This window comes from Musca domestica, unplaced genomic scaffold (genome assembly GCF_030504385.1).
Source record: "Musca domestica strain aabys unplaced genomic scaffold, Musca_domestica.polishedcontigs.V.1.1 30, whole genome shotgun sequence".
Taxonomy (NCBI): Eukaryota; Metazoa; Arthropoda; class Insecta; order Diptera; family Muscidae; genus Musca; species Musca domestica.
This window is the reverse complement of record NW_026712300.1, coordinates 1,826,490-1,841,143: the sequence shown is the minus strand read 5'-3', so window position 1 is coordinate 1,841,143 and position 14,654 is coordinate 1,826,490. Positions and strand designations below refer to the sequence as shown.

Below are 14,654 nucleotides of genomic sequence, written 5' to 3'. Positions count from 1 at the left end.
CTTTCGATCAAAAAATTACTGTTGTAAAAAAGTATGGCTTTTGTTTCAATTGTTTGTCAAGAGGTCATTCGGTTAGTAACTGTCCCAGTGCACATATTTGCTATGTATGCCATGGAAAACATCATACCCTCATGCATAAACCCAATCGACCGGTACCTACAAATAGCTCCTCTTTAAATGTTTCGCCTACAGTCCGAGTCCCAAGAACTCATTCCAATTCTAATGCAGATAATGTTGCCTCTACATCCACTGGTGCAAATCCGACTGTAGTAAACCGTCAAGTGTTTCACACATCGCATAACTATTGAGTCCTTCTCGGTACCGCCATTGTAAATATTGTTCACGAAGGAAATTCTCATCCTGTTCGAGCCCTCATTGACCCTGCGTCTGAGGCTAGTTTTATATCTGAGAACCTTCAAAATAGATTGAAGTTATCGTCTCGATCCACTCTTGCAACCATTTCTGGTGTAAATGGTTCGTCTTTCGTTACCTCTAGGAAAAACTGTCGAATTTGTATAAGTTCTCGCTTAAGTGCTTCAATTTTGTTGAAAACCGATGCTTTTGTTTTCCCCAAGATTTCTAGTAACCTTCCATCCTTTTCTGTTGACCCTGCTTTAGTTCGTTCTCTGCCAAATCTCCAGTTGGCTGATTCAAACATTTTTGACTGTCGTTTGGTAGACATGTTGTTGGGTGCAGACTTATATCCGCAAATATTGTTGCCTGGGGTACAACAAAATATATTAGATTCTCTATTGGCGGAAAATACTGTCTTTGGTTGGATCCTCTCGGGTCCAATTCCCTCCTCACCCTTGCAGGTCTTTACGACCACTTTGAGCTTTAGTGAGGAAGACAGCCCCAATAAAACCATTCTGCATTTTGGGGAACTTGAGGAGGTTCCCAAACGCAAATTACTTTCGTCATTAGACAAGTTCTGCGAGGAAAATTTCCGGTCCACAACTATGTGAAACTCGAAGTGTCGTTACGTTGTCCCACTTCCCATACGTTCTGAATTTCCTCACAGCTTGAAAATTGGTGATTCGCCTCAGAATGTTATGAGTCCATTTTTATGGAATGAAAATTCGCTTCAACGCAAACTTTCTTATAGGTGCCCCCCTTCCTGCTCTGCCAGAACCTTTTGTTGAAGAATCGCCATTGAGTTTAGTCAATCGGTATAGAAAACGTAAGGCATTGACGCATCAGTTTTCCATTAGGTTTAAAGAAAGAGTTTGTTTAGCTATTCGAGACGCATCCTGGTAATGATAGTAAGGTTCGCGTTGTAGACGTCCGAACTACTTAGGGTATTGTTAAGCGACCAATCGTTCAGTTAGTCGTATTACCGATTTATATCTGCTGTTTGCTCTTTCTTTCGTGTTGTCCTCTATCGTTTTGTGTGTTAGTTATGGCATCCCAACAAGAAGTTTTCCCTGAGGTCTGTTTGTCCGACTACGACGAGGAGATGATGTCTGATCGAGAAATAGAAGCGGAGTTGAGGGCAAATAACTGCGGACACCACTCAAACCCCTAAACCTATAGATCCCCAGGTTCAACCCCCTCAACCGATTGATCCTCAGATGATAGCTCCCCCCAAATGCTGAAACAACCCTAGTATCTCAACCTCAAACAGCCCTTGAGCCAAAGATTAGCTCAGCACCTTCACGTATGGCATCGTCGTCGTCAAGAGCGTTGTTTCAGTGTCGGTTGTGTTCCCATCATCATCCATTACACAAATGCTTTGTGTTTAGAAAAATGACTGTGGAAAAACGTGTGCGTATGGTCGTCCGTCATCGTTATTGTTACAATTGTCTGCGTCTTGATCATGTTTCAAAGTTCTGTCCGGTTCCCAAACGGTGTAATTATTGCGGGAAAAAGCACCACACCATTTTGCATGAGCACCAAGAGGACAGCTCCAACCGGACACAAAATTCATCGAGATGGTTAGTTCCCCGAGGTATCGTCCCCACACCACCACCCCACATATTACCAACTTTCGTACTACCAATAAGTCGTGTAGTGTCCTTGAGCCCTACCTTACGTGTGAATATATGTCTGCCTAACTCTACCGTTCCAGTTAGGGCTTTATTAGACCCCTGCTGCCCAGTCAATCAGGTGTGTGCGTCTCTAATAAATGACCTTTGATGGCCCACCACCAAAGTCAATCATATGTCGTACGCCGACTTTATGATTACCTCCCGTTTTGACCCGGGTCAAAGGCAATTTGTTACTGCCAGCGTAGCAAACATTACTTGCGGTGTAACACCACCGATGACCATTTCATCAACAGTACGCGAAGCCGTCGTTGGTCTGGAACTCGCGGACCCATCGTTTGATTGTTCGGGTCCAGTAACGATGGTATTGGGTCCAGAAATTTATTATAAAATCATTAAGCCGAGAATAATTCAACAGCAAAGTTAGATACTTTGCCCCTCAACTTCCCTTGCTCGATCAATCACGGATGCTGATTGGCGCACAGGCATCTCCTCTACAACTCCCCTGGCGGAGACCGTAGTGAGCGGATCGTCGCTGGGCATTGGTTGTTGTCAATAACCTCACCTTGTTACACATGCTCTCATTGGAAGTAGTTGTAGTTGTATTAGTAGACAGACATTGGATCCTCTGCGATCACCTAGAACCTCTGCGTTCACTTGTCTTTATTATTTCAAGCGAAACCCATTACGGCCACTGTCGCCAATCCATATTGAAAAGAGGTAACCTTATTGTTGAAAAAACACTCAAAGCAATTCAATAAACCAGCAGACTTACTGAGCAAAAAAATTAATACTATTTGTTTTCTTTTTCTCTTTTTGTTTCCTTTCTCCCATTACTCTACAAAAACAGTAAGTATGCATTATGCTTACTAAGCGTTTCCCACGCTCGCTTTATTTTTCATTTAGCTTAAGCTAATTTTTATAAGATAATATTAGTTCAGTTCTAATTTCAATAAAGTAAGGGGAAATCCCATTTTGCGGCTTCCCCAATAAACATAAAAGTGTTTTCATTTCACTACCATAAGCTTTAGGCCAGATTTAGTTAAGGAGATGAGTGACGTTGATAGTTGGAAATATTACATCCCCATCCAATCAGCCAGTTCTGATTAAATCTCCCAAGGTAGTGTTTATGTAATACTTGGAAGAAGTGACACAATGGTGGCTTCACTGAGCTATCGATTTCCAGATCTACTGACTCAGATCCGCCTCTGGCCAATTTATCTGCTGATTCATTGCCGGATATGTTACAATGACCAGGGACCCAACAAAGTTTGACAGACGTATTAAACTTTTCCAGAGCATTTCTGCATTCCAGAACAGCTATAGATTCGATTGTAAAAGAATTAAGAGCCTTCAAGGCCGCCTGACTATGGGCACATATATAGTCTCCGGTATGTTCAGTTCCATTTTCGAACAGCTCAATTGTAATCCTTAGGAATGCTTAATATTTTTGTAATGGATGAAAAATAATTTAACTCAGCATCAACCAAGATCAATACAATTTTAACGTTTGGAAAATTCCTTCATATTTCAGCACTGTTAATGGACAATTAGTACGATAGCATACAAAGAAACCCGATTCAAGCATTTTTATATGAATGCTTTTACAAATCCACAGGAATTAAAAAAGGACAGATTAGAAATTATAAAGAAACTGAGACAAAATCAAGTTTATTTAGAAAAAGAGTGGAGCAAAACATACAAAACAGGTCAAAAAGTTTTGGACAATGTAAACAAACATCTAAGCACGAAGATAAGTAAAAACTGTCCTGAAAAAATTGAAATGAAAACAACGATACCACAATACTTACTAAATCCGCAAAATCGTCTATGAGAACAATATAAGGAACTAAAAATCGAATTTAGTCTTACAGGTTCTTGATCCATTTAGTTTTAGCCGAAGTCAAAACTTAAGATTACCCCAATAAAAAACTTAGAACCCAGGATTGTACTGAATAATTTCCAAAAAGTAGTAGGCTCAATTAACAGCAAAATATTAACAATCCCATCCCTTACATCCTATAATATCCTACGATATTATCAAGATCCAGAGCCATTTATATCGATTAAAGCCACGCAGCAGCAAACGTCCAATGGATTTCATATGATCTACATGAAAGTGGATTGCAGTAAATCCCGATCATGCCGATTTTGATATTATTGAATAAAAAATCCATAATGTACTACAGAGCAAGGTTCAATAAGAAGAAGGTTGATCAACTTCAAGGAAACTTGGAAAATACAGCTCTGTACTGGTGTCTAATTATGTCAAATAAACTTTTGACTTGAATGAAATTTAGGGGTTTCTCCACAAAATTGACAAATTTGGACAAAAGAGATAAATTGAGCTCAGCAGTAAGTTTGGGATTGTCAATGCCAATCTACATTGTAAAGTTAATTAGAAAGACTAAAATAAAACACAATGACGATCCTGTTACTTTTCCACCTATAAATTTATTACTTGGAGAATTAAATGAACCTCAAGTAACAAGACTATCTCAAATACCATTTTTATACCCTCCACCATACATTGTATGGAGGGTATATTAAGTTCCTCATTCCGTTTGTAACTCATCGAAATTATCATTTTATATATTATTGATCAGCGTAAAATTCTAAGACGATTAAGCCCTGTCCGTCCGTCTGTTGTAATCACGCTACAGTCTAAACGAACTAAGGAAGCTAAAATTTTGCACAGATCTCTCTTTTGTCTGCAGGCAGGTCAAGTTCGAAGGTGGGCTATATCGGCCTACGATATCGTATAGCCCCCATATAACGGTACCCCCCAATATTCGGTATTTTGATGATTTTACCGACATTTTTCAACGAAATTGTCTGAAAATCCACACAAGGAGTTCCTTGTGGGTACTTTATACCTCGAAAGAGTATTGTCTTTATGGCCCCCATATAACGGTACCCCCCGATATTCGATATTTTGATGATTTTACCGACATTTTTCAACGAAATTGTCTGAAAATCCACACAAGGAGTTCCTTGTGGATACTTTATACCTCGAAAGAGAATTGTCTTTATAGCCCCCATATAACGGTACCCCCGATATTCGGTATTTTGATGATTTTACCGACATTTTTCAACGGAATTGTCTGAAATTCCACACAAGGAGTCCCTTATAAGTATTTCACCCTCTGAAAAAGAATTGTCTATATAGGTTCACGATATCATACAGCCCCCATATAACGGTACCCCCGATATTCGGGATTTTGATGATTTTAGACACATTTTCCAATGGAATTATCTGAAAATACACACAAGGAGTTCCATGTGAGTACTTTACCCCCAGACATAGATCGGTCTATATAGGTCCACAATATCGTATATTCCCTCATATATCGGCACCTTCCGATATTAGGTATTTTAAAGATTTTAACAGATTCTTTTTTTTAAATTATCTAATTCGTTCAAAATGGTGGAGGGTATTCAAAGTTCGGCCCGGCCGATCTTACTGCTTTTTTACTTGTTTAGAAATATAGCGATCGCGGTTGAAGATTATTTGGGTTACGCGCGTATAACTTATATACACATAGTGTGGTTTACAATAGACATTAAGAGGGGTTATAAACGGATGTAAAAGTAAAGAGATAAACAAAAATTCATTAAGTCCAGCCGAGCCGAAGTTTTAATACACTCCACAAAAAGCTTAGAAAATCTTTAGAAATAAAAGTATCGGATAGCGTACAATCCAATTTTTGCAAATGAAATCGGTGGTTATTTACTAACTTCGTACCTAGTCTTCAATACCCCCTAAAGTTTATGGTACATGCATCCGGCTTTATGAATTAATGGACCTATTCCATAAGTTTTCTGACATAGAACTCATTACAAACGTAAATCGATTTTAATGAAAACAAGTTTAAAAAGCAGTAAGTTCGGCCTGGCCGAATACCCTCCACCATTTGGAACGAATTTGGAAATAAAATCCTTAAAAAATTCTGGTAAAATTTTAAAAATACCGAATATAGGCGTTATGTTGGTGTCTATACGACCTGGACCCACACAGGCATTGTTTGTCATAAGTCATTACAAAATTCAAATTCGGAACTTGAAATAAGCGGTGAATAATGTAGCTAAAATCATCAAAATATCGTTTATAGGGAGGTACCGTTTTATCGGAGCTGTGCGAAGACCTGGACCAGCATAGACAATTTTCTGTCATAGGCTGTAGCATCCATTACGAACTGCAAATACGACATTTCAAACAATTTCGGTGAGTATTGCACCTAACTCGTCAAAATACCGAATTTTGGGAGGTACTGGTATATGGGGCCTATACGAAGACCTGCACCTGCATACACAATTTTCTGTCATAGACTGTAGATTCCATTACGAACTTTAAATGCGTAATTTAAAAATTCCGATGAATAATGACGCTAAAATCATTATATGGGGACCACCACCACGTTATATGGGGACCACCAAATATACCAAATTTTAAAAAATTCCGGAGAACAATGTCGCTAAAATCATGACAATACCGAATAAAGGGAGGTACCATTATATGGGGACTATACGAAGACGTGGACTTGCACAGACAATTTTCTGCCTCAGGCTGTAGTATCCATTTCGAACTTCAAATGCGAAATTGAAAACAATTCCGGAGAACAATGTTGCTAAAATCATAAAAACGAATATAGGGAGTTACCGTTATATGGGGGCTACATGAAAACGTGGACCTACATGGCCCATTTCCAAACTTAACTTGCCTACTGGCAAAATTAACATGTGTGCAAAATTTTAGCCTTCTATCTCAATTCGTTCGAAAGATAGCGTGTGTACAACAGACAGACGGACTGACAGACTGACGGAATGAAATTGGTGGTTATTTACTAACTTCGTACCTAGTCTTCAAGACCCCCTAAAGTTTATGGTACAGGCATCCGGCTCTAAGAATTAATGGACCTATTCCATAAGTTTTCTGGCATAGAATTCATTACAAACGTAATTCGACTTTAATGAAAACAAGTTTAAAAAGCAGTAAGTTCGGCCGGGCCGAACTTTGAATACCCTCCACCATTTGGAACGATTTTGGAAATAAAATCCTTAAAATATTATGTTAAAATTTTAAGAATACCGAATATAGGCGTTATGTTGGTGTCTATACGACGTGGACCCACACAGGCATTGTTTGTCATAAGTCATTACCAAATTCAAATTCGGAACTTGAAATAAACGGTGAATAATGTAGCTAAAATCATCAAAATATCGTTAATAGGGAGGTACCGTTTTATCGGAGCTGTGCGAAGACCTGGCCTGTAGTTCTACGTTTTCTTATAGCCCCATTTTTCATTACTTCCCAATATATTGTATTCTGATGATTTTAGCCACATTCTTTAGGGGAATTGATTAAGATAACATATATTGATTAAGATACATACCCTCCACCATTTGGAACGAATGTGGAAATAAAATCTTTAAAAAATTCTGTTAAAATTTAAAAAATACCGAATATAGGCGTTATGTTGGTGTCTATACGACGTGGACCCACACAGGCATTGTTTGTACCGTTTTATCGGAGCTGTGCGAAGACCTGGCCTGTAGTTGTACGTTTTCTTATAGCCCCATTTTTCATTACTTCCCAATATATTGTATTCTGATGATTTTAGCCACATTCTTCCGGGTAATTGATTAAGATAACATATATTGATTGAGCTATTGGTCTGTCACTTAGTTAAATTTTATTTTTTGATATTGACGTAATGTCAGTCTTTTTGTTACAATCTATCACTTAAATAAAAGCAAAACAAATTATTTTTTTGCAAGTAAAAATACAGTTCTTTTTATTTGAAAGTTAATTTTAGTAATTTACTTTCGCACCCAAAAGGACAAGAAGAACTCTTCATCTCATCATAAGTCCTTCGAGCCGGATATAATAAATCCCGTTTAACATTTGGTTCAATAATGGAAAAGAACTCTTGATGAATCGGATCCACATACTCCTTTACAATATTCCTTCAGAAATAATGCAATTCGCCCAAACAGTTGCATGGTGATAATAACAATTGGAAGTAAAATTATACATCAATTTATTTAAAGATATCCAAAAATCAAGTAGAAATCTTGGACGAGTCACAGTTACAAATGGATCATAGATCTGTTTTTGAAAAGGCTTATTTCAACATAAAGTCAAAAATTCTTGAGAAGATGTCGAATGGAACAGTCCCATCAATGCGCAGAAAACGAACTATTTTATCATCTGGACACCAATCAATGCGTCAAACTCTGCCTACAATCCAACTGTCCAAGTTTATCGGACACTGACTGGACAGGTTTTTACAATCTGTCAATCAGTTCATGACTTTTCTGATCTCCCATCGCTAACGAAATTCCAGCACTTACGTTAATTCAGGCCCCCAATATGACACCACAGAATCATGAAGAGGCCCTAAACATACTAAAGTTGAGATATGATAACAAACGGTTCATATTTCCAACTTACATAAACAAATATTTACCATAAGGGATTGAAAATGCGGTGAAGAAAGCAAAGTACCATATAAACAGAGCAGTTGGAATACACATTTTAACATTCGATTTTCTACCACTTGTACCAGCGTACTTCTTCAACGGCCAATGACAACTGTAGTGGAACCCACCAAGGCTGGTGTAATTTCGTCCTCTTTCAAATGATTTCAAATGATACGCTGTATTCAAAAGATGTATTGGCATATTTGAAGTTATTCAACAAAAGCCAAAATGGACTGGCGTTCAACCAAACCTTCAAGTAATGATCCCGTTTTTGTTGAAGAAAGTTCTACAGCTCCAATACAATGGCCCATGGGTCGGACAGTCTCAACGAACCCGGGCGACGATGTGCATGTTCAAGTGGTAAGAGTGCGAACATCTGCGAGTTTGAACGATCCATAACAAGACTTTACAAACTCTCTATAGAAAACGATGTTGAAAGCAAGGCTTTAAAGGGGCGAGATTTTTAAGTCCAAGTTAAAATTTCTTGCAGGATATTTTCATTGCCTCCAAACCAACATACTAACAAACCATAGAACATCCAACAGCAAACATTCAACATTTAAAGCTGAACAAAAACCCACGACCTGATTGGTTGCATGAAGCAACGGAGAGAAAAAAAAATACCGCTTACAAAAATATTGATTTGTCACGTAGACGAATTTCATTTCTTGATATTGACTATCACTTAAGTTGGAACTATAAAGTTTCTGAAATTCATTTTTTGTTAAAGAAAAATAAATTTATTTTTTTGAAAGTTAATTTCAGTCGTTTATTTTTGCACCCAGCAGGACAAGATAAAGCTCTTGCCCTCATCAGACAGAATATTGCTGGGTGACGTAGACGTGAATTTGTATGACCAATTTTCTGTGTTAGGAAACAGTACCTCCTGCGAACTACGAATCGCTCTTCAACTGCGATCGGAGGTGATGGTCTCCAAGTACGGTATTCACCATATACCCTTCCATGATTTCTGAGACCGCGTCAGAGTGAACACCATTCAGTCCTGCCAGGATCTGTCTTATATCTCTCTGTCTTATATCTCTCTCTGGAACATAATGATATTTCCTTCCGTTGGTGGCGTGGAATTTCAAAATGTAAAGATTTGACAGTTCCGAAGATATCACCCCACTTTGGGGAACTCCCTGTTTCCTCAATGCCTAAAGCTTCTTTGCTACCGGCGTGATAGTGATATCCGCCTATATGAATCCCTTTTGTTGGCATCTTTACCTGGCTTCAGTAGCGGGACCGCCCTCCCCAATTTCCAGACATCGGGTACTATTAGGTTTTCTAACGACAGGTTAATACTCAATTCCTGGTTCATCCAGTTGCTGCAACATTACCATAAAGAATCCGTCAGTACCAAACCCTTTGGATGACTTCGCTCTTCTGTTGACTTATGTAACACCATTCAAAGTACTTCCTCGGCTGGGAGGCATATTACACGACGTAGTATTCTTCATTTAGCCCTGTTACTCTCGGGGTGCTCTATAAATTTCATGTTGAAATAACACGCGCACTAAATGGTAGCAGAAGACGAATTGTACGAAGTGTGTTATTTCGATCATGTGATAAGTATTTGATCGGCATTGACACCCAACAACAACCCAAATTTCGATTCATGTCCCGCTAGCAACACGAAATACTTCGGCATCGGAAACTCGTCGATTCTCAGAGTTACAGTAACTAGTTCTCTTTAAGACCCCTCACAGTGCAAACAACTTTAAACTTTAAAATGGGGATGTCATACGACGTAACCAATTGGCTTCCTTTGCATTACTTGCAGATTGTACTTTACTAGTTCCAGGTTTACAGTCATATACCAGTGACAAAAGACTAACCCTTACCTATTTTAAAATACACAGCCACATATTAGTGTCAGCAGACTACCTTTTATCTAGTTCTATGTATACCGTTATGTACTAGTGCCATTTGACTATCCCCTATCTAGTATAAACAGACATGGTTTCCTACGAACTAGTTCAGTACCAATTATTGTTAGTTAAATGCTCATTTTTAGTTTTGATTCATTTTTTTATTTGAAAAAAATGAATACAAATATACCTTACTCTATAAAACTTGAACAAAAATAAATTAAATTCAATATTCATAAAATCACAAATATATACAAATATACCTTACTCTATAAAACTTGAACAAAAATAAATTAAATTCAATATTCATAAAATCACTTGTATTGCTTTTCGCAGTTGTGTTTCAGGGGTGTCCGAATATTCTGTAACTGGTATTGAATCAAAAAATAATGTTTAATGTATGAAAAAAAATTATATATACACCTTTTCTAAAATAACGCTTTATATATAACTTAGGGACTTCAAACATTTTTCCATGGTTTCCGTCAATATTATACTCGTAGTAATATTGAACCGATAATATTTTTAAAGATTTCGATATTCCCTTTGCATTGCATTGTGCATTGTTTTTTTATTGGTAATATAAACAAAAAACTATTCAAAGTGGTTCTTGTTCGTAGCGATCTCATTCAAATGTTCGTTTGGGTTTTTCGTGGTGGTTTTTATTTATGCACAACTGTCGCTTCTTTGCATTACTTGGGGACAAAAAGGTGTCAATTGGTTCCCTTCGCATTACTTGGGGACACATTTGGTACTAGTCCGGCTTATATCTAGTACAGGACTGGCGAAATTGAGTTAAATGGAATTTTTATTGCTAGCGGGGTATGTCACTGTCAAAGATTCGATCGTGGGATGAGCAACTCGACCATTTGCATGGTGTTCTCAAAAAAAAAAAAAAAAAAAAATCCAATATGTCAACGATGACAGCGAACCAGGTCATTGGCATAATTGTGTCTTTTGTGTGCGTTCGCTTAAATTAAGTGTGTGTGTTACTCCGACGGTAGAGCAGATTTTGTGTGTGAGTGGCTATTGTAAAACAATAAACACATTTAAAATAGAAATAAAACAAGTAAAAAGGCATCCCTCACCATACTATGGAGGGTATATTCATTATGTCATTCCGTTTGTAACTCATCGAAATAATGATCTTAGACCAAACAAATTATATATACACTCAGGGAAAAGTTGCAACTTAAAAATAAGATCGAGCAATCTTAAATCAATAATGTTCAATATAACAGAGAAATTACATTGAAATACATTAAATTAATGATGTTCAATTTTAAAATAATATTGTTTCAACTTATTTCCAGAATTATAATGCAACAACATTGATTTAAAGTTGAAAAATGTTCTTTTAAGTTGAAATTTAAGTTGAACAACATTAAATTAAGATTGTATTGTACACAGAAAGTGGAGACATTGTGACCATTGTTGATAATGAAACTACAAATAATGAGACATAAATGTCTGAAAACATGGTCGTCTCGCAAAATGTGGATGTGCAAAGCATAAGTACTGAAACCGCTGCAGGTTTTGTGGAGAAAACCGTATGCGACCAAACAAATTCTGCAAAAACATTGGAAGATGAAGACACCAACAAATTGGTCGGGTGGCTGGAAGAGGCCGGATTGTCAGAAGTTTTCCCTTATTTAAAAGGTAAGTTCGATTTGTATGATCGTACATACTCAAGTTTTAATATTCATTGGAAGCTGCCAAGGTTACCTTTGATAGCTTGCAGTACTTAGACAGGGATGATATAAAGGAGGCTATTCCAGCAATAGGAGCCCGTGCAAAATTCCGGAGCAAAGTCTTTGCATGGAGAAAAGAAATTGTAGGTTTTTCTTTTTCAATATACTTAAGAAACTTTTCAAAAAGTAGACAAATTTTTATTATTTAAATATGTTCAGTTCAGAATAGATGATGACACAGACTCGCTGAAGTCTGAAATCCGAAAATGGGTTCAAAACAGCAGTAGCACATCCTCAGTGGCATCCCCTGTAGCTGAAGTACCACGTTCGAATGGCTGTCTCCAAAAAGTAAGTAAAATAAAATCTATGTTACTGATGTGTTTTTTTTTTTTTTGTTATTTAGGACTTGGCGACTTTATTGAAAGAAACATCGAAGGGAAGGTCGTTACTGGAAGTTTATGCTACAAAAAAAAGTTTCCACAATTCTAATCGGGATGAACTGATCAACATAATTGTTGAAGAAACTATCATAAACAATATACATCTTAGACCTCATGACTTTGCTTCTATTGTAACGGAGATTTGTAAACTATTTCCTAAGGAAGAGCTTACTCAGGTAAGATAGCAACATATATATGCATAAACTTAAAACAGATATAAATGCACATATATCTATTTTAGGATTATTACTTTATACCGCGAAAGGGAAAAAAGAACTCCTCCGGAAAGCTTTATTCAAAATATGTCAATACAAGAGTAAAGAAAAGAAAAACTGAGGGCACTCCTTTTAATACTCCCGCAGAGGTTACTAAAGAGTCATCACAAAATATACAAGAAGAATTTTGTGAAATATATGATTCAGCACTTAAAGCATCGCTAAGCCGAGATACGTCGAATTGGTGTGATGTTAAGGAGAAGTGGCAAAAACATTCAGTTTACGGCGCAAAGAGCTGAAGACGCTAAACAGTAATGACTTTTTAAAAGCTTGGCCTATATATACTGATGCCAGAAGCCCAGACTTGGTAAGTTAGTTTTTGTTATTCAATTCCCAGCGGTAACGTGTATTTTATTATTACATTAAGCAAGATTTTAACAAACTATATCCAAAAAAAGAACATATGCTGTATTCTAAATGGGACAATTTTAAGGAAAAAATACAAAAATTTTACGCAACTGAACTGCGCAACGACTATTGCAAGGAACTTTTCGGTATTGCTAAATTCACGCAAAATAAGGGTAATTATTATTAACAGCAAATGTAGCACATTTAAAAATACATTTATCATTTCAGATGCTTGATTTTATCATTGCATCTTTGCTAAACGGAGTATTGCCTTGTCCAGCATGATCCAAAAATAGTTCCGGCAAATGTTGCAGAAAACCTACTATTGCAGATGCTCAGGAAAGTTTCGCAGTACGTTTATTATGCATCAACGATTACGAGAACACAATTGAAGAGCTTATAGCAAAATACAACTCTGCTGGACTATCTGTGCAGCCATTCTTGCTATTAGAAGGACATTCTGATGGAGAGGTAAAAGGGTTTTATATATACTTTGACAAAACGTTGTATAAGTTTCCAACATTTCTTGAAAGCTTAGATACTTGCTTTAAATTATTTCATGAAGTGTCCTCTAGCATCTGCTTTAACGTGGATTTTCATCCAGCAATATTTCTATAATATCCATACTGATTTTGACCTGAAATCGACAAGTTAAGCATCTTTAACTAATTTCATTCATAACATATAATTTAAAATGTATATTTGTTTTAAGTGCCACCGACAATTTAAAGAGACAAGTGCTTTAATCCAACATTTGAAGACATACCATTTAATTTCGAAATTAATTAAAGTACAATGCAAACAAAATAAATGCAATCAAATATTTTCTAATTTCACAACTTTTCGAATTCATCTAGAAAAAGTACACAAAGAATCAGTTAAAGTAGATACACAATATTCCCTGAAAGTTTCTTCATCCGATGATAACCTTTCAACTTCAAATTTAGAGCAAGACTTACCGTTCCCAATGTCTACAGATCAGATATCAGAGATCAATAACTCAGAAAGGCCAATAAGACTAGATTTCATACCGAACAATATCAACTGTTTAAAAAATAAAGCGTTAAATTTAACCCTTTATGACAAAAATTCTATGCCAAGAAAATGTGTAATTGAAGTTCAAAACATGATAGTTTCTTTACTTTCGGAGTTATCTTTCTCCATAGAATCTGTTTTAAATAATCATGATTTGTTTGAAGCTCGAGATGACATAAGTACCTTGTTGCAATTTTGTTAAAATCCATTCCATGAGATTAGGTCTGAGCACAGGCTTATTAAAATACTTAAAGGTCTAAATTTGTATGAGGATCCCAAATCAATAACTATAAAAACATCTATAGCTCAAAAAAAAAAAAAAAAAAGCTTCGGCTTCTAATTACATAATCATTATGCCGCTGTGCTTTAAATTTAAGAGGATATTTGAAATACCGAATCTCTTAGAATCAACTTTGAAAAATACTAAACAGCTTTCTGAAGGAACGTTGTTGCAAAATTTTGCATGTGGCGAAATATTTAAATCAATAATTAAACATATTGATTCAGAAATTATAATTCCGTATAT

At 36.6% G+C, this 14,654-nt stretch overlaps 1 protein-coding gene and 1 long non-coding RNA gene across 3 annotated transcripts in view; one reads left to right on the top strand and one right to left on the bottom strand.

Moving 5' to 3' along the window:
- The window catches only part of LOC101899996 (muscle calcium channel subunit alpha-1), a 1,479,766-nt gene that overhangs the window by 225,251 nt on the left and 1,239,861 nt on the right, over window positions 1-14,654 (bottom strand). The window lies entirely within an intron of this gene.
- LOC131803525 (uncharacterized) lies at window positions 12,740-13,616 on the top strand. Its single transcript, XR_009342635.1, has 3 exons — window positions 12,740-13,052; window positions 13,117-13,266; window positions 13,322-13,616. It is a non-coding gene; the product is annotated as an uncharacterized LOC131803525 (long non-coding RNA).